The sequence below is a fragment of the Miscanthus floridulus genome, chromosome 16, assembly GCF_019320115.1.
Source record: "Miscanthus floridulus cultivar M001 chromosome 16, ASM1932011v1, whole genome shotgun sequence".
NCBI classification, from domain to species: Eukaryota; Viridiplantae; Streptophyta; class Magnoliopsida; order Poales; family Poaceae; genus Miscanthus; species Miscanthus floridulus.
This window is the reverse complement of record NC_089595.1, coordinates 78,450,064-78,476,978: the sequence shown is the minus strand read 5'-3', so window position 1 is coordinate 78,476,978 and position 26,915 is coordinate 78,450,064. Positions and strand designations below refer to the sequence as shown.

Below are 26,915 nucleotides of genomic sequence, written 5' to 3'. Positions count from 1 at the left end.
GGTAGCCGTACTATTAAGAGGGGTGAAACTCGTATCGAAATGCGGTTATCAAAGTGCCACTAGATGCTCTAACTCATTGCATATGCATTTAGGATCTAGTGGAGTGCTAACACCCTTGAAAGTATTTATGAAAATATGCTAACACATGTGCACAAGGTGATACACTTGGTGGTTGGCACATTTGAGCAAGGGTTGGAAACTTCACTGGTGGAGTGTCCGCCCGTAGAGTGAGGACAGTCCGACGGTGCCACCGGCGCCCTATATAGAAAAGACAGGGGTTCACAAAGTGACCGGACACTGGTGGTGTAGTGACCGGACGCTGGGGTCCTGCGTCCGGTCAGTAGCAGCAGTAAGCACGTGTCTCGGTCTTATGATCGGACGCTGGCGTGAAGAGTGACCAGACGCTGGCAGGGTGCGTCCGGTCAATGCTGACGTACGCTGACGTGGTGGCGTAGAGAGGAGACATTGAGTGATCGGACGCTGGGTGAGTCCGGTCGAGCACCGATCATGATTTTGCGCGAATGGAACCTTACTAGAAATGACCAGACGCTGAGGTCCAGCGTCTGGTCACTTCGCAGCAGTGCGTCCGGTCATCACTTGACCGTTGAGATCGGGCGATCGGCGTTTGAAGCCGATGTCACGTGGCAAGCATCGGGCGACCGAACGCTGGGGTCCTGCATCCGGTCGAACTGACCGGAGCGTCCGGGTCATCCCGTGTTGTGCCCAGTGAAGGGGTACAACGGCTCTATTTCGTGGGGGCTTCTATTTAAGCCCCATGGTCGGCTCAAGCTCACTCTCTTGGCCATTTTTATTGACATAGCAACCTTGTGAGCTTAGCCAAAGCCCTCCCACTCATCTCCATCATTGATTCATCATCTTTGTGAGATTGGAAGAGAATCCTAGTGCATTGATTGAGAGATTGCATCTAGAGGCACTTGGTATTCGTGTTTCGCTATGGGGTTCGCTTGTTGCTCTTGGTGGTTGCCACCACCTAGATGGCTTGGTGTAGCGGAGGACGATTGGCATGAGTTGGTGATTGTTCGTGGCCATCTCCGGTGATTATGAGGGGTCTTGTGCCTTCCCCGGCGGAGCGCCGAAAGGTAACTCTAGTGGATTGCTCGTGTCATTGAGTTACCTCACTTGTGGGTAGTTTCTTGCGGTGTCCGATTGTGTGGACGAGGTTCGTGCAACACCTCTTAGACGCCGAACCACCAAGTGTTGGTCGACACAACGGGGACGTAGCGTGTTGGCAAGCACGTGAATCTCAGGAGAAAATTGGTTGTCCCTTGCCCTTTGGTATTATCCCGGTGATTGATTTATTATTCATCTTGTGATTGGTTCACTCCTCTACACGGCGGTATAATCACCCTACTCACTCATTTATATTCTTGCAAACTAGTTGTGGCAAGCTCTTTAGTGTAATTAGAATTGAGAGCTTGCTTTGTTGTTTTAAGTTCATCTAGTGGAGCTCTTTAGTGTAGCAAGTGTGAGAGCTCTTAGTGAGTAGTAACATAGTAAATTGTGTGCCTATTGATCATAGCAACTAGAATTGTTGGATAGGTGGCTTGCAACCCTTGTAGAACTAGAACAAGTTTGCATTTCGCTATTTGTCATACTAATCAAATTGCTCTAGTTGTAGATTTTTAAATAGGCTATTCACCCCCCCCCCCCCCTCTAGCCATATTAGGACCTTTCATCAGGGTAAGGAGAGAAACAAGGGGTACATGGAGGCAATTATGGTTTTGTGTCATTGTTTGAGTGGTGTCCTATAATCTGAGAGGGTGTCAAATAATAGTATTAGAGAGATAGCATGGAGAGGAGCCAACGTTGGAGAGGAAGGTGGAAAAAAATTATGTATTCAAGATGATCCCAAATAACAAATAACATGGGATAGTAATAGGACTCGGTTACGCTGTGTGCATTAGATTCTTCGGAGAATGTTGTGACTTAGATTCTTCAGAGAAAGATGTAGATCCATTATGTATTGTTGTCTTTGGTGGTTGAACCGTCGATTTGTTTCGTTTTGTGTTGTTTTTTTTGTTAGACCTAATTGTTTAGATAACCTCATATCTCGGGATGCGTATCTTCGCATATGGTAGCCGTTTGCGTTCTCCAGTAGTGAGATGTTGCCACCTAGGCTTTTTCTGTAGTTCGTCATAATTGTATAAGGACATGTCATATATTACTAGGTGAATGCCCGTGCGTTGCTACGGGAGCTACAAAATTTTAATGAGATATTTATCCCTTTTTGGATACTCTAATTATAATAATGAATTGATTATATGATGGACTATTATAATAAAAACATCTTATTATCATAATCTAGGTGAGACTAGATTTCAGGCGATCATGGATGTTGAAAGTCTAACTTTCCTCCAACTTGCTAAGCTTAAGGATAAGATGAGAATTTCTCGCTTTAACCAACCATAATCTAGGGACTCCTTTGATTATTATATTCCATAAATCCTAATCATAATAATCCTATGCATAATCTAGATTATAGTAATTTAGATGCTATCCAAACAGGCCCTTATTCTTGTTCGTGGAGTCAAGCTGAAATCAAGGTACAAGGAAAGAGTTCCATGGAAGTAGAGATTACAACAGGGTGGCAACAAGAGAGAGAAGAAACTGAATTTTTTAGCTCCTGCCCCCGTTTATATTGTATTGCATTGCATGTACAAACATGTGTGGTTGTGTCATTATATTATATGCATGTTTGGGCCAGGAGGTGGTTTGATGAGTCTCAACCATGCACTTCTACAGGAAGAAGAAAGCAAGAACGTGGGTAAATAATAGCTTAACATGTGTTTAGTTGTAAACTGCGTGCAAAAGGAAGTAAATTGCACGTTCATAAAAAAGGAAGTAAATTGCAGATGAGTATGCCAGCTCACTGATAAAAACAAACACAAACATAGGGCTAATTGGACGGCAAAATGACCAGGTCTGACATAAAAAAATAGACGTTCATTTTCATACAATAAATCAATGCATAATTCATATGAAAGCATTGTCCATTGCAACTTATGTTAAAATTTACCAACATACTAAACTGTTAGTACAATGAAGGCCCAAATACCACAATCAAAATTCCATACCATGAACCAAAACCAGAATTTCTAAGCCAAAAAGTGATGTGCAAAGATGCCACCTCAGGAGCATAACTTAGAGATTTCTGCATGCAATAAGTAAATTATTATTTACTGTGGCATCATTATTATACTGAAATGGAAGGCCAATGGATCAATCAATGAGGAAGGAACATAGACATACTAACAAGAACATGCAGGGCTCTGCCGAGGACAATTGATAAACAAAGAGAGCACAACCTAGAGCCCTAGAAATATAGCTTCAAATAATGTAAATAAAGAATTGCCCAATGCCCCTGCATAACATTGGTATAACAAAAAAAAGCTAATTCATTTGGCAAGGATGGAGATAGAAACCAGATGTTAAAAACTGCAAAATCTGTGACAAACAACTCCTGAAGAAATCAGAACTCATTTTTTAGTATTCCAATTGATATTAGGCAGAATGATCAGGTAGAACAGGATATGGATATTCTAATATTAATATAATATAAATATAACTTGTTTGTATAGTGTATATGGCTATGCTGCCACTTCAGGACAAGAACTCTTTAGAGCAGTTGAAACAGAATGTCTTTTGACCGCGTCATGTAAAATATTGCTTGTCAAGACCGACAAAAGCTTCCTCCAGATATTTGTATGGTTGGTTATTATACTTTATGAATCAATGATATTGGAGACTTCATATGATTGCACTATGAAACTTCATAATGAAACAGTAACATGACAATGGTAAGTTTATAACAATGGTCACCATATTATTGACATATATATGTTACAACTACGTACATTGTCCTATCGTTTTCAATCTATGTTGCTTATTGATAATCCCTTTTACATGTCTTCTTGTGTAAGTACAATAGGTTTATCTCTATCTAGCCTGGGGGCTCAGAAGAATTTTTTCTCTAGACCCAAGATTAGCATAAGCTCTTGAAGCTTTCAACTATACGCGTACCTTTTCCCTTTCCCGCAAGCGCATCCAAGATTTAGAATAGCATTGACCTACCAACTTGAGGATACATATATGAGATTAGAATTCTTTTGGTAACACATCTGGATTTGCCTGTGCATAGCAGAGAAAGTGGTTGAGGAGCACACCTGTTCGAAGAAGTGGACACTAGTGCTTTCTGGAAGGTATGTCTTTACATGCTTTGAGCTTCTTATTTATTTCATCAAATATGTAGGATGAGAGTGTGGCAGAACCGGCCAAAATAACACATCTTTGGAGGCATTCGTCTTCCACCAGACACTAAGCACCCCGAAAACAAAGCTACATCGGACGGATTCCGTCGAGCACACCCCAAGGGAGAACTCGAATAATCCACATTTTTTCTCCAGGATCCAATAATGAGAACGAGTTTACAATACTTAGTCCATTTCATACAACCAGAGTTCTTAGAAATACACTATTACAGTACCAAATTTAGAGTACGAAATTTAAACAGCGGAATTACAATAAACATCTAATGGTAGAATACAAGGATCCGTCTGTGCCCACCAGAAGAATCCTCCACACAACAGCTATCCGTCATGTTGCACCTGCAATAGGGTAAATAAACCCTGAGTACACAATGTACTCGTAAGACTTACCTGACTAGTGGGAATAATTTCTTGATTCCAAAGGATATGATAAACTTTATGGTTTGCTGGATTTCCTTTTTGTGGAAAGCAATACTAGTAGTGAATCCTTATGTATGTTTCTTATTAGCAGTCATGATTAGTTCATTATCTAACTATTTTAGCTAAGCACCTGTTCTACTTTCAAGCAAGAGTTGAGCAAACAGATCCATTTCACCATCTTTTATCTTCTAGTTCTTACTACGGTGCTAGATCGTAGACAAGTTGTACTGGATTACTCGGTGATTCGCGAATCAATGTGCCCAGCTGGGTACCCCGAAACACACGCCCCGTTTGTACCCCAGACACAAGCAGGACCTACCCATCACTCTCCTATCAAGGGGTCTAGGTCTCCGTCTAAACTTGAACTCCAAGCCCCCACACTTGAGTCCCGGACTCAGTGTGGTGCTTAGACCTTCACCATCCCCGCTTCCCAATTAGTCAGTCCAGAAAGAGCCAGAACCCATGACAAGAGAGCAATGAGCCTTCCCTGCTACCATAAACAAATATGTGCTCAGGATAATAAGTCTGTGACCTGACTATAATCCAATATAACGGTTGGTCCTTAACTGATATGGATAGGGAAAACAGTATAACCAAGCTATGCCCCATTGGCTGCGGGACACAACCCTATACATCCATCAATACCCGTACCATATCCCTACCCGATCTCCATTTCCTTTCACCATTTTATCATAAGTGATAATAATAATCACATATTATGAGTAACGGCAGGTTACTCACGCTACCGATAGACTAAGCATAGCAGCTACTTGACCTATGCTAGTAGGACTCGTAGGTAGGTTATCTATGCATGTTGTTTTCATAAAATGCCTGTAACGTAAATGCGCATCACACACACACACACACACACACACACACACACACACACACACACACACACACATATATATATATATATATATATATATATATATATCCAGTGATAATTTAAAATAAGGGTTATGCACCGAGGTTTGTCTTGGGCATGCGCGGTGTCAGCTCAGTCAGTCTATGACAGCTTCGGGACCTCCTGCACGAGGACCTCCTCCTCGTACTCTTCAATCACCTCTTCATACTCCTGCTCGTCCTCGGTCATGAACTCCAACTTGCTTTCTACATGCATGCAATGACGATGCAACGCTCAATATTAAGGCAACAACAGTTCTTCAAATAAGAATACATCTACTAAGCTACTAAGCTAGCTCTAATAACTAAGATACCAAGCTAATCATCATTCCCATCAAACCAGTAGGGTTTTACCTACAAGTGATACTTAGCAACTAAAATATATTCTTACTCTTATTAACGATTTCCTATATACTACAACAAGGAGTACTTAGCTATTATATTTCTCAACCGATTCTAAGGCTACAAAAATTGTAGTAAGCATATAATAATACAATGAATCTATTGTAAAAATTTCATAGTCAAAGCTATTACCAATTTACCACAAAAAATCCTACAAATACTAACCTAAATAATACTAAACACTCACAAATGATTTAATAGCCGCTGGTATCAACAAATATATATATATATATGAACTAAATACACTAACAGATAGAGCATAATTTTAGGAACCTAACAAAATTGGTTTCACAATATTTGGATACCTACATGATTTTATATGATTTACCAAAGTTCAACTCAGAATTACAAATGAAAAACTATTTATATTTTTCACGAAAAAATAAACTCAATTCGGCCCACGCGCGCGCGAACGCGTGGCGGCCCATAGGCGAGGTGCGGCCCACGTGCGGAGGCGGCCCACGGCGGGGAGCCCATGCGCGCTGGCACATATGCAAAAATACCCTTGAGCTACCGATAATTCAACCCGAGGTCCGTAACACTATTCCTACAGACTGCTCCTATGCAAATAAGCTCTTCCCCTTACTCTCCTTTACAACGGTCCGGTCCTTCGACCACCCGCGCGAGCGCTGACGCGGCGGCAATGGCATTGGACGGCCACGCCGGCCAGCTAGGACCCGTGCTGGCTCCACTAACGGGCCAACCCCCGTCTAAAATCCTAGTGCCTACATTAGCCTAGGTTACAGGAGCGACGGAGCTTGCAGAAGTGGTGACCACGGCGTGCGGCCCTACGTGATAGCGGCACGGCCATGCCGGTCACCCTAAGCCACCGCCGGGTGAACTAGCTAGCGCTATAGCATCACTATCATACCCTGGTTGCGGCTGCGGTGGTGGTTTGGCTGGAGGTTCCTTGAACAGGGCTAGTCACGTGCAGGTGGTGGGATGCGGCGGCACTCCAAGATGGCGCGGCCACGTTAGTGGCCACGGCGAGGTGGTAGAGGTGCAAGTGAGGTGCGCAAGGTGATGTGGAGGTGGAGGCTAAACTAGAGGCGTAGCTGGATTGGCCTAGAAAGGTGAGCTGGAGGCTGCCCCTGGCCGAGGCCTTACGCGGCCTAAAATGGCACGAAGGAGAGGAAGCTCCCAAATTGGGGCTCGTCGTGATGCAATTCAAAGTGGTGAGGTGGCGATTGAGACGCTGGCGACCGGGCGCACCCACGAGCGCAAAGAATTGATGGCTGGTGCCCGCGCTTGGGCCATTGGTGGCCGCGATGTGACTGCGGCGGGCAGGGGTGCACCAAGGAAAATACGGCGGTGGCAGTGGCACGGCTGTGCACCCTGGCGGGACGCGTATGTCGTGATCGAGTGCTTCCGTCCAAGGCGTAAACGACAAGCGTGCCCTCCACAACAGGCCATGTGCTCGCGCGAGACGGCAGGCGTGGCCTGGCTCGCGAGGCCGTAGTGCCATTAAGACAAGGCGACGACTCGAGCGCAACGGGAGCACCCCATGTGCATGCCGGCAACACGCGGGAGTGGCGCAGCGAGTAGCGATGAGGTAGCCCTTAGCACGACACAATGAGCGACAGCGAGGCAGAGCGGCAGCAACACAGCAGCACGGCATGGCCGCGCGCGGCAGCAACGGTGGCCTCACAAGGCAGCGCCAAAGGCTAATCCCACGGCACACGGCTAGCCCTGTGTAGCAACACGCTGGCACACGCGGGGCGCACCGACGTGGTGACGACGACCACTGACGCGCGGTGACCGCGCCCACACGAGGGAAACAAACCGGAAGCTTCTACCGCGACCAACCTGTTACTCCTAAACATAAGCGGTCTTCACTACATTAGCACTACATCGCTCTTTAACCGAATTCCTCAGAATAGTTTGCTAAACATAGCAATGTCTAACCGCCAACAAACTTCAAATTTTTTCTAAGTTTTGAGTTGAACTCTATTTCAAATTGTATTTCTAAGCTATTGGAAATCTTAGCTAGTAATATCATTTTTTGACCGCAGGTATTTCATTGTCATCTACAAAGTTTGTACTTCAAACTTTATTTAAGTATCTCATATATGTTCTATAGCATTTTTGCTTAATAAAAATTAGTTTTAAACCCTAAGTGATATAACATGACTATTGAATTAACTTTCATTTCGCATTTCCGTTGATCGTTTTGAGTTACGGAAATTGATCTACACTCTTTATTACATGCATTAGCACATAAACATGATGCTCATGACATGTTTTAGTAAATGATTTACAGTGTAACACCGAGGGTGTTACAGAGAGGTATAATATCAGATACATCATGGCTGACTAATTTCATTTACCTCCCTGCAAAGATAGACTCTAATAAAAGATTGTTGTAACACTTTTTTTAATTTTCATCTCAATACTGGAGTAAGGCATATTTGTTTATGTACTTATTCGATGTGTTCAGCTGAGCTTGTTGCTGACCTATGGGGCACCAGCTAGCCATAAATGAAACATTAGAGCAATTGAAGCAGAACCATAGTAGTCATTGCAGAAGCCAGACGGATGTTGCCTTGTATTTTGTTGTACATAAGTCTCAGTTTCATATGTATCAAGCAAATTAAATGCTTGATGTTACTTTTAGTTAATCATGAATTTAAGATGTCTTGCGATGACCATAAACAAGCTGGTGATCATGGATGCTGCTATATGGGGCCTAGACGAATGGATCAAATACCGAATCATAGAGGATGCTTGACATACCTTGCTATTAGATTGCCATTTTCTAGACCTGGACACAATTTTCAGAAGTTCAGTGTTTTCCCCTCTTTTGGCAGAGGATCAGAAGTTCATACTTAATGCAACATATGCTTTGAGCACGCATGGGGAGTGGGCACTATTCTTGGCATCCATTGTTTGTGCTTCGCATGGATCGACAACTGGTATGGCATGAAAATAGATCAAATTTGAGAGATAGAGCGACATATGGACATGCTACTCAAAGTCAGCATCTCTAGGCCTGTTCTACTACACTATGCTGATGTCCCACATGATCTAATATCACTCAAGCGATGCCATGATACAACACTTCGCCCGAACATTGTTGCTTCTGACTAAACCTCTGATGTGTGGATTCCATGACTTGATAACCGGATGATTGGAGGCCAGTCAATGATGTAAAGCTTGATGACCTAATGAGCGATCCCAACGTGACTTAAGTTCTCGTGGCATGTAGATGTATAGTAAATTTTTGTTACAATAGCATGTATATAAGAACATTGTTTTGCCTGGCAATTTCATCTTTGAGGTCTAAAATTATAGAGACTTAACATGTTTTATCACTGATTATGGTCTGGAATTACAAAGATAAGTAGGCTACACTTGCTTTGACTAAAATGAAATTGCAAAATCGTTCAAACTTGAAATATCATTTAAAGTATCAGGTCGAGTGTTGATGGATGGACGGGGGACGAGGAGTGAGGGGAGTAACCCAGGCATGCTCATGGTACCCTCCATTGTCGTCCCACCGAGGCTTTGTCATCTCAACGATCGCGAAGATGGCGGCAACGTGGCGTGGTGGATCCAATTTTCCCTTTGAACTAAATTATAAAACACGCTATATTTTTCCACAACATGAACATAGTCACATACGCTAACACTGTGTATAACTTGTAAGTCTAATAACATTAGAGTTCTCTATCCTTTTAAATTTTGACTCGACTAGAAATGGAATAAAAAATAATACCTTAGTAATCTATTTTTATATACCTACACTATATAATGATAACAAATGTAATTTGCAATTTTTATAATTATGTCTAACTCCAATAATGACTAATTTACACTTCAAAATAAAATAACGTCGCAAAAAATCTTTTAACAACTTTATTAGCTACTACATAAGACTCATGCACATGTGGTGACTTGGAATTCACTCGTGGTGGCTTGGTATGTATGATGGTATAGCATGAACACTCAAATTTATAGTTGTTTATGGGGTTTTATGGTGGTAACCTTCTGCACTTTTCTTAGATTTGTAGAATCACCCTCATGCTTATCTGCTTTCTAGATAATTATTATCGTCATGCATAATATCTATATCTAGAGTATTCCCTACATTCTCATCAACCATGGTAACTATGAATCATGCATGCTGACCATTTATCTAGAAAGTTCCATGAATGTTACCTATAGCATATAGAATCGAAGGCAACCCAGTCAACCCTCCTACCAACCCTCATTTGTCAAAAGTGGGCTAGGTCATGCTCGGATGCTCACTCCAACGGCTCGCTCTTTTATCTAGGCTATTCTGGACGTTGAGACCAACTAAGGTTCTAAACTATTTTGTTTCTAACCGGACGTTTCTTCTAGTATGTTTTTCTGTTTGTTTGAGCCATAGTTTTAAAGCTTTTGGCTCAAAAAAGCTACCTTTTTTGTTGTTAACTTTTTATTAAATGATTTTTTAGTTTCTTAGCATACCAAAGCCAGAACAGTTTCTTAGAATTTAGTTTTTATTTAAGTTCATTTCCTCTAAGCCTTCATATTTTTAAAAACCAACTCAATATTTAGTCTATTTGTTTCTACTTTTGACCGGCAAAGCTTACAAAAAGCTCAAACAAACAACCCCTAGGACTAGGCGCGCTAGGGGTGGGGGAAACATCAATGTTTCTTGGCAACATTTTTAGAGGAGCCTAACATTCGGTTTTTTTTTCTGGCCAACTTATGGTTAAGGTTAGAGTTTAGAATATTTTCAACAAGTTAAGGAGAAACCCACGATAACTAGCCCTTTTACGATAGTAACTCCTTACGGGTGTAGGGACAAAGCTTATAGCAACACAACGGGGAAGTTGCTGGCACTGCAAAGCGAATGGTTATTCCTTGGGCTGGGTCATAGTGGCCAAGGTTATGTTAGCTTAGGGCATATTTCGTGTCTAGAAGCTATCAAATACAAGATGTGAGGAGATGACAGGGTAAGGAGAAAACAAGGGGTACAAGTGGAGGCGATTATGGTTTTGTGTCATTGTTTTAGTGGCGTCCTATAGTCAGAGAACGTGTCGAATAATAGTATTAGAGAGATATTAGCAAGGAGAGGAGCCAGAGCCAACGTTAGAGAGGAAGGCAGAAAAAAAACATGTATTCAAGACGATCCCAAATAACAAATAACAGGATAGTACTACGATGCAGTTAGAGTGCATCTTTTTTTTTTGTAGGCATTCGATTTTTTTTCTTAAATAAGAGAACATGTTTTCTTTTGGTGGAATCTTTTTTATTTGAACATCACGTTCCACCTAAAAAGTTTCATCATAAGCACTTTTGTTGCTTTGATTATCACATGCGGTTGTTACTGTCAATGGCTTAGCAAGTATTTTTCGCAACGATTTGCATGGATATTTACCGGACTCGTTTTATAGACTCATGGGTCATATGGTATAGTAATATGTAACTCCATATAGCGCCTATAGGTTCCGCGTGATGAGAGCCCTCTGGTTACTGTTTAGTTACCGCTGGCCAATCTCGTGTTGCCGCGTGCGTGTGTTAGCGTAGGTTTGGTGCTCTGCGATTAATTGGGACCGCTCTTGCTTCTCGAAAAAGAAAAGAAAAGAAAGAAAACGCCTCGCCACCTCCTCTCTACTCCTCGCGCAGATGCCGTGCCCGGGCGCCTCGCCGTCGTCGCCTCCGCTTTGTCCCCTCTCCACCGGCTGCAGCGTGCCTAGATGCTGCCGCCGGCAGATCTTTGTCGCCTCTTCCTCTTATCATCAGTTCGTCATAAACAGATTGACGACCTCGAGCGCCGCCATTCGTCGCTCCCTCCGTCGCCTCGCCCTAGATCCGCGCCGGTGTGGCCCGACGCCATAGCTCTTCCCCACCGGCGCGGGACCGTCGTCCCCTTCCTCGCTGATTTGACGCTCGGCCCTGCCATCGGCCGTGCGCGTGGGTCGCTGGGTCACCTCTTCCTCTCGCCCCACGCCAGCGCCCGCGGATGTGGCGGCCGGCCCTGCTGGCGGCTGTGTGCGTCGATGCGGCGGCTGGCCTTCCTCGCGGATCCAGCGCGGACAGGCAGCGATGGTGGCGTCGCTGCGCCTTCTCCACGTCTCTTGCCTCCTGCCCCTCGCGCTGCACCAGATGCTCGGAGGAGCAATAGCGTCCATGCGAGATGACAAACTACTGAAGGCACTCACATCCTGACGCGCCACACAGACATACGTGCTCGATCGATCTCCTCCGTGAGGGCATGGTGGTGGACTTAAGGCCTGATGCTGCCGACCTTCCTCGGCATGGGGGCCATCGAAATGTGGTGAGTTCATCCATCAAATCGTTAGGCTCCCTTTCCCCCACCAATCCTCTTATATTTGTTGGACTACGCAGGTGCACGACCTTCATCAGAGAAAGGAGAAATTTTGGGGAAGAAGAAGAAGGCTGATGTGTTTGCTTGCTTGCAAAAATCAGAGGCAGGAGTGCAGGTGCTGTGTATTATACTTCTCTGATTTGGGAGAGTTAGAGGAGGAGATGGCTTGGGAAATCAGGAGCAGGTGCTTCAAATAGAAGGAGAATGCAAATGTTTTGCGGTGCTTGAGGATGAAGGCGCTGCTTCCTGTTGACGCTGTGCTTGGTGGGAAAGAACAGCAATCCAACAAGGTGTCCATGGTGTGCTGCTACTTCTAGGTAACACTCCATGCTAATCTACAGCTACACCCACCCCATCATTTGAAATATCCTTCCATAAGTAAAATTATGCACTTCTCTACTCACTAATTTACATGTTTCATTTCTTTATGTTGTTTGGTCCTCATAGGCTGATAGCCATAACTGTCACAAAAAATAAATTTATTCATGCTCTGTATTAGTCTAGGCAAAGGAGCATGTTACAAAATAAATAAATAAATAAAAGGAAGAAACAAAGACAATTTGATAGTTTTTTAGACCTAAAGTAACTAATTTGTTAGCAGATATAGCATAATATGACTAATAAGATTTGATAGTTTATTGTTAGACCAAAAATACAGATTGCTGATATACATATATTGCCCTTGGTATCTTGGTCTTCCATCCCTATGCCACTCTTCAAACTGGTTTCAGCCATGTGTATATTCATGTTACTCTCTGACTCCTAATGTTGCCCATGCCATGTAGAGATGACTTTGAAGACAAGCGAAAGCAAATATTCGTATCTATTATATGGCTTAAGATAAAACACACCAGATCACAAGGCACAGCTTATAATATTATGTCCCTCCTCTCCTCACCTAGCACTGCTTATGTTATTTGTTTGATGATCTGCAGTTCTGAAGCATGTTATTTCCTGACAGCTTATGCATTTATGCTGCTTCGCGTTCTTCCATGAATACATTTTCTGAGTGATAAAATGGCTTTTATGATCTGCATGTGTGTGGTGCTCTGTTTATGTCTCATCTTTCTTACCAACTACCATTCCTATGTGAAAACATATATTGGAACGATCTTTCTCATGTATGTGCAAAGACCAAAAATAGGAACAGAGGAGTGAAGACAATGGAGTGATCATGGCTTTCCAATGTTAGACAACAGAGTGATCATGGCTTTCCAATGTTGTCGGGTTATTATGACAACTTTTATTGCATCCTAGGTTAACACAAAATATATCAAACCATCTTTCTCGTGTGTTTTTAGTTCATAACTTAATAATAAGAGATTAGGACGAAAGAGTGATGGGTTAATATTAAGAGCAGAGGACTAAAGACGTTACACTGATGGGTTTTGATATGTTATCTGAATATTATGGGAGCTACTCCATGGTTCTGCAGATTTTATATAGATAAGTTAACTCAAGAATCTAATTTTGGTCTCGATGTTGCTTCAAATAGTTTTTGCATGTTCCTATTTTGCCGCCTCAGTTTTTCAAGATGCCCATACTGCAAGTGCTACATCCCCATATTCAAATTTCCCTTTTCGCATACAATAATGTCCCGTGTTATATCTGTAGGGTACTTCCTATCAATAATACACATGTTTTTATTATGCAACATTTATTTATGCTATAGTTTATATCTGTAGGGAGCCATCATCTAGGGAGCTGAGGCACTTCCTATTCTGCTGACCAATGATATCGCAGTGTGAAAGCCCTAGTTTGGTTTTGAATAATTGATGAAACCTAGCACTAACCTTTGTCATGAGTTGTGATATAAGTTAGGTTGGTGCAATCCAAGTGAGGAGCATGGTGGCACTCAAATGGTGATGTTGATCACATGAAATGATGAGATGGCCACATGTGATGATGATAAGTGCTCAACTTGGAAAAGAAGAAAGAGAAAAACAAAACCCTATGGAGATCAAGGCAAATGTATAAATAAGGGTTTTGTTTCGGTGATCAAGACACTAAAGAGTGTGATCACATTTAGAGTAGATGGCCGTACTATTAAGAGGGGTTCTTAACTAGACAATTCGGTCATCTAGTGCCACTAGGTGTTGGACTTCATACATTGCATTTAGGCCTAGTGCACATCGGAGAGCAAGCGAAAATATTTATCAAAAATGTTTTGAGTAATGCTAACTTGGCTCTAACATGTTTTGAGAAAATACTTTGAGAGTTAGCATCGCTTGCAAAGTAGTGTTAGACTGCTTGTGGATCGAATCGAGAATCGAAAACGCAGCTAACGGAGGTTTTTGCCTCGGGGTGGTCACCGCCATGGGTGAGGCGGTGCACCGCCCAGGCCTGTTCGGTGTCCGCCTGGACATGGCCGAGAGCAGTAGCTTTGAGGTGGTCACCGGACACGGCGGTGTGCACCGCCATGTGCGTGACGGTGCACCATCGGTGGCTGCCCGGTGCCACCGCCGCTTTTTAACTGAGGCCGGGACTTGCTGGAGTTAGGGCCGAAAGGGCACCGCCTTGGTCACCGCCGTGGGGTGCCGGTGCACCGCCCTAATTATCCAGAGAGCAGGGTTTTCTAGGGCTCGGCCAGGGTGGCACTGCCACACCCTGTCCGGTGCCACCGTCACCCTGTCCGGTGATCAACTAGCCGTTGGTCGACTGTTGGAATTCGACCGTTGGGGGCACCGTCAGCCCCTGTCCGGTGCCCTCGCAGAAACAACTTCAAAGGGGTAACGGCTCTATTTGCTTGTGTGGCTATAAATAGAGGATGTGGCCGGCCTTGGCCACTCTCTTGGCACCTCATACACTTGTGCACACCCTTTGGAAGCTGAGCAACACACTCCACTCACTTGTTCACTTGATTTCATCATCTTGAGTGAGATTGGAGAGTCTCTAGTGCATTGCATTGAGTTGCATCATCTTGTGGCACTAGTTGGGTGATTTGGGCTGGTTGTGAGCTTGTTACTGTTGGTGTTTGCTGACACCTAGACGGCCCGGTGATTGGAGAATCGTTGAGCGGAGCTAGTGATTGTCACCGGCCTCGATCAGTTGCTTATGAGGGGTCTTGTGCCTTCCTCGGTGGAGCGCCAAAGGTAACTCTTGTAAATTGCTCGTGTCATTGAGCTACCTCACTTGTGGGTAGGTTCTTGCGGTGTCCAATTATGTGGACGAGGTTTGTGCAACATCTCTTAGCCGTCGAACCACCAAGTGTTGGTCAACACAACGGGGACTAGCGTGCCGGCAAGCACGTGAACCTCGGGAGAAAAATCTTGTGTCTCGTGTGATTGGATTTTTTTCGGTGATTGGATTGTCTTCATCTTGTGATTGGTTCATTTCTCGACGCGGCGATATAATCATCATACTCACTCTTTTACATTCCTTGTAAATTAGTTGTCAAGCTCTTTAGTATAATTAGTTTTGAGAGTGTCTTGCTTGCTAGCTTAATATCACCTAGTGAAGCTCTTTAGTGTAGACTTGTTGAGAGCTCTTAGTGAGTAGTGACATAGCTATTGTTTGTGCTTAGTGATAATAGCAACTAGAATTATTGAATAGGTGGCTTGCAACCCTCGTAGAGTTAGAGCAAAATTGTATTTCGCTATTTAGTATACTAACCTCTTGTCATAGTGTATTTGTAGAAATTTTTATAGGCTATTCATCTCCCTCTAACCATTTAGGACCTTTCACAGTACCTCTGTGTGCCCTCGCTCCCTGCCCATCCAAGTATGTGGCTATGCTTAGCTCCTATCTTTTTAATAATAACAATGGTTTGTTCCTTGCAGCCTCATTTGCCATAGGCCACTCATATGAGCTTGCATATTGCGCTCTGATCAAGAGATAAGGTTAGTTTACTAATGTAAAGGTCAATTTATAGTGTGTTTTTTCACCTTTGATAACTTTATTCTCTGCTGCTCACATTTCCAATTTCGCAACTAATATATGTGCACGTTTTCCACAAACTGATTTGCATGCGGTCCTTTCTGTGCTTAATATCTAAATATTTCACCTTTGCATTTATTATTCCATTACAGATGGAGATTTGCTTGAACCACCAATTGGATAAGCAACCTACACTACTGTCGACAAACTGCAAGGCTACCATTCTCATGCATGGTCAAACCACACCAATCAATTCTTAGTCTATTAGCTTCTAGGTTAGCTAATGTTTGGTCCGCTTACATTATTCAGGCCTGTCATATTAGTTGCCACTGACTGGAGCCACAATGTCGTACTATGCATAGGTGTTGGTCAGTTATGAATCCATGTGCACCTGCTTTGAGCCTTCGACGAGCAGCATCGCATAATGAGTTTAGGTCTGCTTATGTTTATCATGTGAAATTGCTTTTGCCACATGTCTAATGTTCTTGGATTGATTTGCTTTGATGCCAATTATTGCCATCCCCTTAATGGGATCGTTATGTTTGAAAATCACATGAATTGAGTGTATTACATATGTCCCAATCCCAACATTTGTAGTTGTTCTTTACACAGAACTTCTTTTTTTTGTTCTCCAATACGTTAAGATGAACTTCTTTTCTGTTCTCAAATACGCTAACATGACGTTCTTCAACTACAAATGGTACGTAGCCATATTTTTTCCTTGGACACACAACAAAGCATTTCTGTCACACGCTGCCAAGTGTGGCTGGCCTACGGGCGCGGCAAAGCGCGCCTACCTCCCTAACAATGCGTTCTTTTGCGTGCACTGTTGTTTTTTTGACGACAAGCTGGGCTGGGACAAGTCACCAGTGGATTTAGGCTGTTTCGCGCAACGAAACTTCAGATGCGGCATCGGTCGCACCGAATCTCCACCGCGGCCCACCAGCAGCGACACAACGCCGCCGAAAAGGACCATCCACCAGCATCCAAGCGAAGCCTTCGATGCGAACCAAACCCGGCCGGGTCCGACCCGTCGCCACGGCCTACTACTACAAACGCCAAGGCCAAACCGGCACGGCAACCGCACCAGCAGCGCCAGGCCGCCAAGCGCCAGCACGACCGCGCCCAAGCAGGCAAGCGCACCACCCACCACCACCACCCCACCGCAGCGAGCCGAGGGAGGGGCGCGCTCCGGCCGGACGTGACGGGCGGAGATGAGGGGCGGATCCAGACCGGCCCCGGTCGCCCTGTTTCTCCTCGCTGCCTCCGGGATCTGCGCCCAGTTCACCGCAGGTTCGCTCTCTCGATCTGCTTGTTGGCCGTGGGATTCGGGGCCGTTGCGGGAGAGGGTTACAGGCAGCGAGATCTAGTTCAAGGAGGGGTGGGGGATTGGGGAATCGCTACCGCGATTATTTGCCTTGAATATATTCGGATTCCCTGCTGTGTTTTGCGAGTCTAATTGGATTGTAGACGGCACTTTCGTTCACAATTATTGGGTGGTTAGGGAGGGATGAATTTGCCGTCTCCGGTGGGAGTTTGTGAAGTTATTATTATGTATGACGAGCACCTGTACCCGCTAATATCTTTATTTACAATAGTTTATTCGAATCATTGTACTGTTTTTGCTGCAAGAATGACATCTCTTCATTGGAAAATTGAAATTCTCTGGGGATTCAAAATGTAGAAGGAATAATACTTTACCCTAAAACCTCCCCCTCCTTAGATTCAAGTTTGTCTTCGCTGCTGCATGTTTCTGACCCTGAGCAAAATTGCAGCGCTTCTGTACATTACTGAGTAAAGCTATTGCCTGTAGTTCAGACAGTTTTGTGGCATGGTAGCCTAGTAGGAGTAGAAAATGTATTATATCTGCTAAAAGGCTAACTAAGTCCATGCTTTATAGGATGGATTGAAAGATCACCCAATCACCATTTGTACTATAGCGTGCGGTAAGGAACTGGTCATTCTTTTGCCTTAGGATTAGGAGCTACATCATCGGCTACGTGTTACCTTTATTTGAACATTGCTTTAGGCCCTGTTCGTTTATTTCGGAACGGGCCGTTCCGGGGGTCGTTCCGGATGGAACAGAGCAGTCTATTGAAAACTGGAGTATTGTGGCCAGGATTGAAACCTGGTCCGGCCGCAGCCGAACGAGCCCTTAGGCATATGCCATTGTCATATTTCATCCATGATAGATCTCACACATGTCAACTACTCAGCTTGCAGGTATTCTAATCTAGAGTGGTAAAGCCACATGGTTGGTCCTTCTGTGAGATAAAGTTATGAAAGTTAAATATAGAGATAAAAAAAAAATCATTTTGTCCTAGAAAAAAGGAGGTGAAAATGCAAGTGGCGTATCTTAAATATTTTTGTTTTTGGATTGGCATCTTAACAACACAAACCTCCGATCATATTACTTCCTAGAACCTTGAATCTGGAAAAAAGAACAAAGACAACACAGCTCTTGCTATAATTTCGGTTCTTCTAACTTCGAAGTGATGAGATTTGGGTTTGCTCGTTACGGAAAAAAGAACTTGATGGGGGTCTCTGGGAGTTTTGCAATCCTATCTACTGACCCCTGATTTTTGTTCCTTCAGCCAATTGAAATACCAAAGTCTTTCTTTGGTTAGATTAAACTTCAGAAGGTTAAGATAAAATTAACTAGGGTTAACTGGCCAGGGCTGTGGTTATTTATACTACAAAAGCCCAATAAACAATTTACAATTGAATGAATGTGGTGAGTATGAAAGTTCTTGCTGTTTTGCATGACACTTTATAATCAATCAATCTGTTATTTGAAGTAACAAAGTATTCATAGTATTCCTTTTAAGCACATGATAATTGGGTTTGGTTCTGTCAACTTTCTGAGAATTTATTCAAGCTGTCCATGGCTGGCCTGGTGATACTAGGATTTCTACCTAGCCAGCTAGTGTTTTATGTATGGCCTCTGGGTACCATCTAAAATTGGTTTTGCTGCCAGAACTCTGTAAGTTCTGCACATGACTGGGTAATGAGACGTGGTTGGTGCAGTTGGAAACTGCAATGCTAGGTCCATTGATCATGAAGCAATAGTTCTTCATTTAAGATCTGATAATGATACATTTGCCTTTTAACTACTGACAAATGTTTATGTTTCTGGTATGCTATACCATTTTTGGATTCTTGAAGATAGTAATTTACATAATTGTGATGTGATATCCCTTTTTTGTTCTCGTATGTTGCTTCATTTCCCTTCTTTTAAAATCAGTGCAAGTGCAGACTAACAAAATATAGGTGTCTATTCCACAGACTTTCAATTTCTGACAACAAACTGCCTACAATGTTTTGCAGTGCTAGCTGGTGATCCTCAAACATCCAACGATGATAAGAAAGCTGAAGCTCAGCCGAAGGGCCATACTGGCAAAACAGTTTTGTTTGTCCTCCTAGGAGTGGGGTCTGTCATTCTGTTGTCATTTTTCATTTTCAAGTATTGGCAGAAGAAGAAGAGGGAGGAACAACATGCACGTCTGCTAAAGCTATTTGAAGAGGATGATGACATTGAGGTTGAGCTTGGTCTTAGAGATTGATAATCTTCAATGTACAGCAAGAGTATCTTCGCTGACAAGGTGATTTCTGTGGTACCATATTTACAGTATGAAAGCATTTTTACCCTATGCACATTTTTTTTAAATGTTTTTTTTAATTGTCAACAGGTTTTGCTGGCTTGCCTTCAAAGCATTTTCATTTTAATGTAAAGAATTTGTTGTACTTCCACAAGAAAGGTCTATTGTACTTTAGCTTTATATATGATGAACATCTCTGCGTGCAGGATGCTTGAGAATAGCTTTAAGGAGGAAGTATCAAGGTTTGGAGAACATTCTTTGATTTTTAAAGTTTTCTGAATATATATATATATATATATATATATATATATATATAGTAAAGAAATTCATAGACTGATAATTAAATCCTCTGGTGTGATGACCCCCACTGTATTCCTTTTCGGGTTCAAGAGACTCTAACTGGAATTAGTTTGCCCGTCTTGTTCTTGTAAGTAGATGTCCTATTTTCTGGTGTTCCATATTCTAATTCCTGAATCCTGATGCAACCAATTATACCTAAACTTCTTGATTCACAAGTATTGGATGTTGATAAGAACCTACACCATAATCTTCTGATAATGTTTGGCGTTGTTAGTCTAGTTCAGTTTACATTTAATTAGTTAGGCCCATTGGCCGATTAGCGTTGGACCATTCTTTGTTTAGGCCAAAGTCCTCGTAGATCTTATTTTCTTGCCGAGCCATGGCTCTAGAAACCTATATAGTGTTTCTATCAACGTCCTGTTTGTTTAGACTTGTTTGGTTTACTTTTTCAGTCAATAAATAATATTTTTTTTTACACCAAATTAGCCAACAGTACTTTCAGTCATGGCTTATCAGCCAAACAAGACCAAACGAACAGGGTGCAAGTTATTCGTGCTGAAGAATATTAATTCAGATCCCTAAGTGGATCTGTGTCGGTATATGTGATCAGAAATCTATCTTTCTGAGCACACATTAGTTTCCATCGGACTCTTTGGATCAATCATGCTCTAATTGTGTAAGAGTTGAACTCTGCTACTTGATTTGCATCTATCGTAGTTGTATGTCGAGAACCCCTTATTTTCTACTGACACTTCTTGGATGGGCGTGGCTAACGTTCGGATGTCTGGACGGACGGTCGTGTCCAGACACCCGTGCAGCTTGCCCTTGTCTGTCTTTGCCTTGTCCCACGCGCGAACTTCACCCTGTGTCTGCGCCCACCAGTCGCTCTGTCCCACTCCTCTCTTCACGCGGGCAGCACTCGGGAGCAAATCTGAGCAGCTAAGGACTAGCACGCTCCGATCGCAGCACCACCGTCACCGGGGCCCCATGCGCCGCGCGCCCAGTCCGCTCGTCCCCGGCTGTACAGCATAAAACACTTGCAATAGGAAAACATTTGAATGCAACATATGTCTAAAAGTAGATGAAACATTTAGAGAACACACTTGCGACATGTATGTGAAACACACGAAACATCCATATTTGAAACTTGCAACATGGAGCCACTTGTTGCAACATAAGGCCAAAACAACTAAAACATTTGAAACATACTATTGCAAAATATGTGACATATATGCAACCTCCAGATAAAAAAAGATTGCAATAGACGTCTGGAAACAGATGAAATATTTTGAACAAACGTTTGCAACATGTCTCTCAAACACTTGAAACATATGCAACATGTGTAACATCCTTCGATCTACTTTTGCAATATCAAGATAAAATAATTGTTGCATACATCTAAAACGTCTGAAATACTTGAAACGTAGATATGCAACATAGAGGAGGGAAGGTTGGGCCAGTTGATTCCGGCCGTCGGGGTGGGAGCCGGCGGCAAGCCGCGGCGCACGAGCACCGCTAGCACCACCCACGCTTGTGGGTGCCCTTGGCTCGGCCGGAGAAGACCTGAGGCGCCACAGCACGTGTCCCTCAGCGGCCATGGCAGGGTCAGTGGCGCGCCCAACAGTGATGGGCGATGGACGAACGGCGAGGGAGCGAGCGACGCAAGTGACTGCCACGCAGGTGAACGGCGTATGGAACGAGGGTGCGCGGCGCGGCCGACGATAGGGGGAAGGGAACGGCGCGACAGCTCAACAAGCGCGCTGTGGAAGGGGATGGACGGATGAGCAACCACACTGAGCGACGCGGGTGGCTACCACGCAGGTGAGAGACGTAGGGAGCGAGGGCGCATGGAGCGGCCGACAACAGGGAAAGGAAACGGCGCGGCAGCCTGACGAGCACGCGTTAGAGAAGGGGCAGACGGATGAGCAGCCACGCTACTTTGAGGCCGGGTGAATATGCACGAATGAGTGGGGTGTGAGCTCGGGAGAGACGAGGAATAAGCACAAGAAAATGATGATTTGCTTTTTGTTTGGGGCCTGCTTGTGGGGAGCGTGTCCGGACGCAAGTCACGGACTACGTCCTGCATGAAGTATCTCTGATCCTGGATTGGTTGGCTATTTAGTTTTCCATGAATTCGCTATATAATAAAATCATCGGCAAAACACGGATGTATGCTCATAGACAACTAAATCGAATAGATATCTGAACGTGATTCTGAATTTGAGCTATTCCTTTTGCATTCGTATTCAAGAATATTCAAATGTGTATTCGGATGTAATAAAATAATATGGTAAACAGTGACATTTGTATCCGATTTCATGCGGATTTGTTTCCACTGCTGCCCATGATGGCAGCCTCACTATGGCGGTACCTTCAACACGGGTGGTGAGCCTAAAATCTAGGGCTTAAAAGTCTGTCATGCCCTAACAACCGCACCGGTCGAAAACATAACGCAGAGGCAGCGTACCGCTTCGCTCCTTCCTCTCGGGGGTTGCCCGACTCGGCTGACTCCTTGTCCTAAGCGCCGCCGATTCCCCTCACTTCTCCTATAGCATTTTGACGAAGGAGACGAAGGACAGAGGGAGTGACAATTCATCGTTTTTAATAAGTTTTAATTGAGTCCTTAGTTAGGATCTTTCTATACCAAATTTTTTAATATTAGGGATTTATCTCCTCCTCCTCACCGGCGACGGCGGAGAGGCGTGATTGAATCGTTTTCTCCACGACGGCTCTAGAAGATGAGGCGACAACTACGGAGTCACCAACTTCACCGGTATGCCGACATGGAGATTTTTATTTCCGGACGGCGTCATCAAGGCGGAGATGATGTCCGTAAAATAATTTTCTCCAGTATCTTCTTATTTTTATTGTGGTTAGATCTAGCCACGATGAAGGACTAGGGAGAACAAGTTTTAGATCAGTCTTCCTCAGTCTTCGATGACAGAAAGAAGGAAGACACTAGGAAGAAGAAGTTTCTCAACACCGTCTGCAGGAATGTTGGCCGTCGTTCGTTGGACATCTGTTCTCAGGCCTTTTGCCAAATGTTTGCATGTGCGGTCATCCATATGAAACGTCATACATGTTTGTTTTTGAGAGTTGGAATTTATCACCCTAGCTTATCAGCTATAGTACAATGTTTTTTCTCTCACAACAAAACAACATCAACCGGTTTATCAGCCGAACAATTTAGATGAAAATCAGTTTCTGGATATATGCAGTGTATTCCAGAGTGATTATAGCATGTTGATGTACTCAGTTGTTAGCTAATATAATTCTTCTTTCGTCGAAAAAAACAACCACACCGGTCGTCCCCACCACCCTCCAACAACCCGCCCAAGAAACTGCCTGTCACCATGAGCACATAGTCCTTGATGACATTCTCTGCTTCCTAGATACACTCCATTGTGCGAAGAAGTCAGCCAGACAGCCACCACCATCCCAACTACTGCTCGACCACCTTCAACCCCTCATCCCCCATCACCCATCCAAGAAGGCACTGACTCTCACCACCAGATCCTCATCCTACACTATTTGCATCGCTTCTACCTATGCCTGCCAGCATGTTTCTCTACCACACCCTCATCAGAGTAGGCGGGCAAGAGCTTGCGAATCTAGGCCCAGTTTAGATCCAAAATATTTGGCAAAATGAGCACGGTAGCGTTTTCGTTGTTATTTGGCAATTAGTGTCCAATCATAGTCTAATTAGGCTTAAAAGATTCGTCTCGTGGATTTCGTCTAAACTGTGTAATTAGTTTTATTTTTTATTTATATTTAATACTTTATATATGCGTCCAAAGATTTGATGTGACGGAAAATCTTGAAAATTTTGGCATTTTAGGTGGTAAGAGGCCCTAGTGCCGGTGGTAGAGCTATTCGGAGAGGGGATATGAGAGAGAATTGGTTAGAGTGTTCAGACGCAGGATGGCCCCACATATTAGAGAGATGTGTTAGACAACGTGCGGAAGAATCCTTCTTATTTGTAATATTAGATATAAGAAAAATTCGGGGTTTTTTTAAAAAAAAAAACTATTAACAAATAATTGCATATTATCGCCGACTGAGAGATGAACTAATGGGCCGTTTTCAAGCGTCCCAACTCCATATTCTACTTTAAAATCGTCAAGTGGGTAAAATACAAGTAGAATTTGATGAGAATCTTGCAAGAATTGCTTCTCTATTTACGCTGCAAACTAAGAGCTAAAAAAACACTACTTGTTCAATCCCCATCAAAGTAACTTTCACTACTACAGAATGGACTTGTTGTCCCGGGCGGTAACGGCCTTTAGTCCCGGTTACCGCGCCGGGACAACGATTCTGGGACTAAAGGTGCCACCTTTAGTCCCGGGTCATCGAGCCGGGACTGTTACCAACCGGGACTAAAGGCCCTCTAGCCGAGCAAACGTTACCGCTCTCCCTCGTAGAATCAAAGCTCCTCCTTGACGTCCGTTACCGCTCGGCAGAGAACATGCTAGCCGACCTGAACACGGTCCGCAAGTTCAACTAGTACGGATTTTCTACAATTTTCTAACTATTTTCTAAGTTTTTCATTTCATGGAAAATTTAATTCTAAAAAATAAAAGGCATGATTTCTAAGTATTTCATTTCATTTGATGAACTAATTTAACTTTTGTTTATCCAAACATATATGCAAATCATCATGTCATTTTGAGCTAAAAATGACATATAAAATCATAATAAAGTCCAACATATAAAGTTACACATGCATCTACATCGCAAAATGAGATAAGCTACTGATAAAACATAAGAGGATTAAGTTTGTTACCTCCAAAATCGAAGAGCAACACCAATGGAGAGGGAGAGAGCAAGAACAACAGCAAGCTGAAGAACAGAGGCAGTGAGTTTGAATGGAATGGCTCGGGCTCGGGGAGAAAGAATGAGCTGGATTATAGGCCAGGATAATTAGTCCCGGTTAGGAGGCCAAACCGAGACTAAAGATTAATCTTTATTTCCGGGGCATAACCCAAACCGAGACTAAAAGCTTTAGTCTCGGCTGGTATTATCAACCGGGACTAAAGATAAACCTTTAGTCCCGGTTGGTAATACCAGCCGGGACTAAAGATCCCTGACCCGCGAACGACCGTTGGGTAGGGACCTTTAGTCCCGGTTGGTATTACCAACCGGGACTAAAGGGTACTTTAGTCCCGGGGCAAAAAATGCCGAGACTAATGCCAAATTGGGACATCGTTCTAAAGTCTATTCTCTAGTAGTGTTTTCATTTGCTCTCCATCAAAGAATCATGAAATTAGAGCTAAAAATCAGGGAGTGAATCTCTACTAATTAAACAGCCCTTAAGATATCGCCAAGGAACCGACCGAATTTTTCTTACTGCCAATTGAATCGACATAATTTTCTTTTTCAGGGTAGTGTACCTTAAAAAATCACAACTCCCATAAATAAAAAAAAATTATATAAATTTGACGAGATCTACAACTTACAGTTTACAACTTTGGTATTTCAAACTATCTTGATGCTGAAATAACCACAATGCTCCGATCTACAAATACAGATCTGAAACATGTATCAATTATTTCAAGTTTTCATCACAAATATGGATTCATAAAAAAGATCTGTGAACTACAAAGTTGTACGCTTCATCGAGATCTATATTTTTTATATAAACTTTTTCTTTATTTGGGGTCATCAGAAAAATATAATTTTTAGAGATATGCTACAAACGATTGGTGTCGGTGTTTTCGGACCGCCGACGAGTAAATTTGTATTTGTGCGTCTGGCTCGGAGGACACAAGGGTTTATACTGGTTCGGGCGGAACGTCCCTACGTCCAGTTCATTGCTGCTCGTGTTACCGGCACTTGGTTTGCAGTAGGGGTTACAAACAGGCGAGAGAGGAAAAGGATCCCAAGTCTCTGGTGGAAGGAGTGAACGGGTGCTGAGAGCTCGATTGCCGCTCAGCTATGTGCTCGTGTCGTGCTCTGGTGGCGGACGTCGTGGTGAACTGACGCGCCTGTCAACGTCCGTATGAGGGTTAGGCAGAACAGTACCGGCACACCCGACACTGTTCTTGATGTGAATCGCCAGGTATGACCCGTCATGGCCACGGGTTACATAGAGGCGTGACAGCCCCTTTCCTGGTGTTAGAGTTTTGACCTAGGCCCATACGTTTGGACCTGGAGTGATTGGCGACGGTATAGGTCCCCGTCGGACGAGACGGAACCCGCGTCCTTGGGGTCGGACGAGACGGAGCACGAACCCAAGAGGTCGGGCGTGTCGAAGCCCGCGACCTTGGGGCGCGGGCGAGGCGGAGCCTGCACCCAAGAGATCGGGCGAGACGGAGCCCACGTCCTTGGGGTCGGACGAGACGGAGCCCGCACCCGATGGGTCGGACGAGACGGAACCCACGACCTTGGGCGAGACGGAGTCCGCGACCTTGGGGTCGCTCGAGACCTTTTAATACGTCTCGAGCCATCCAAAGGAGTCAGCATGGGCGCTAACCTTCTTGCTTTGGGTATCCTTAATAACGATACCCGATAATTGGATACATCGGGAACTCTTTATTCAGTTCTATACATAGCAATATCTCTAAAATAATTATTACCTTTTTATATCCCCACATATAAAAATAAAATTTAAATAAAAATCATAGTTTGTTATGAGATCTACAACCTTTTTCATTTGAAGCCCTATTAGTGTTGAAATAATCGATAAAAGTTTCGTACCTATATTTGTAGATCTGAACATCGTATCAATTATTTCGGTACCAAGATAGTTTTTAAAGTGAAAAGATATAAATTCCAAAGTTATAGATTCGTCGAGCTATATATCTTTTGAGC

At 43.6% G+C, this 26,915-nt stretch overlaps 1 pseudogene; it reads left to right on the top strand.

The window, feature by feature from the left end:
- Positions 1-11,594: 11,594 nt before the first annotated feature.
- LOC136509951 (uncharacterized) lies at positions 11,595-20,269 on the top strand (annotated as a pseudogene).
- Positions 20,270-26,915: the final 6,646 nt, after the last annotated feature.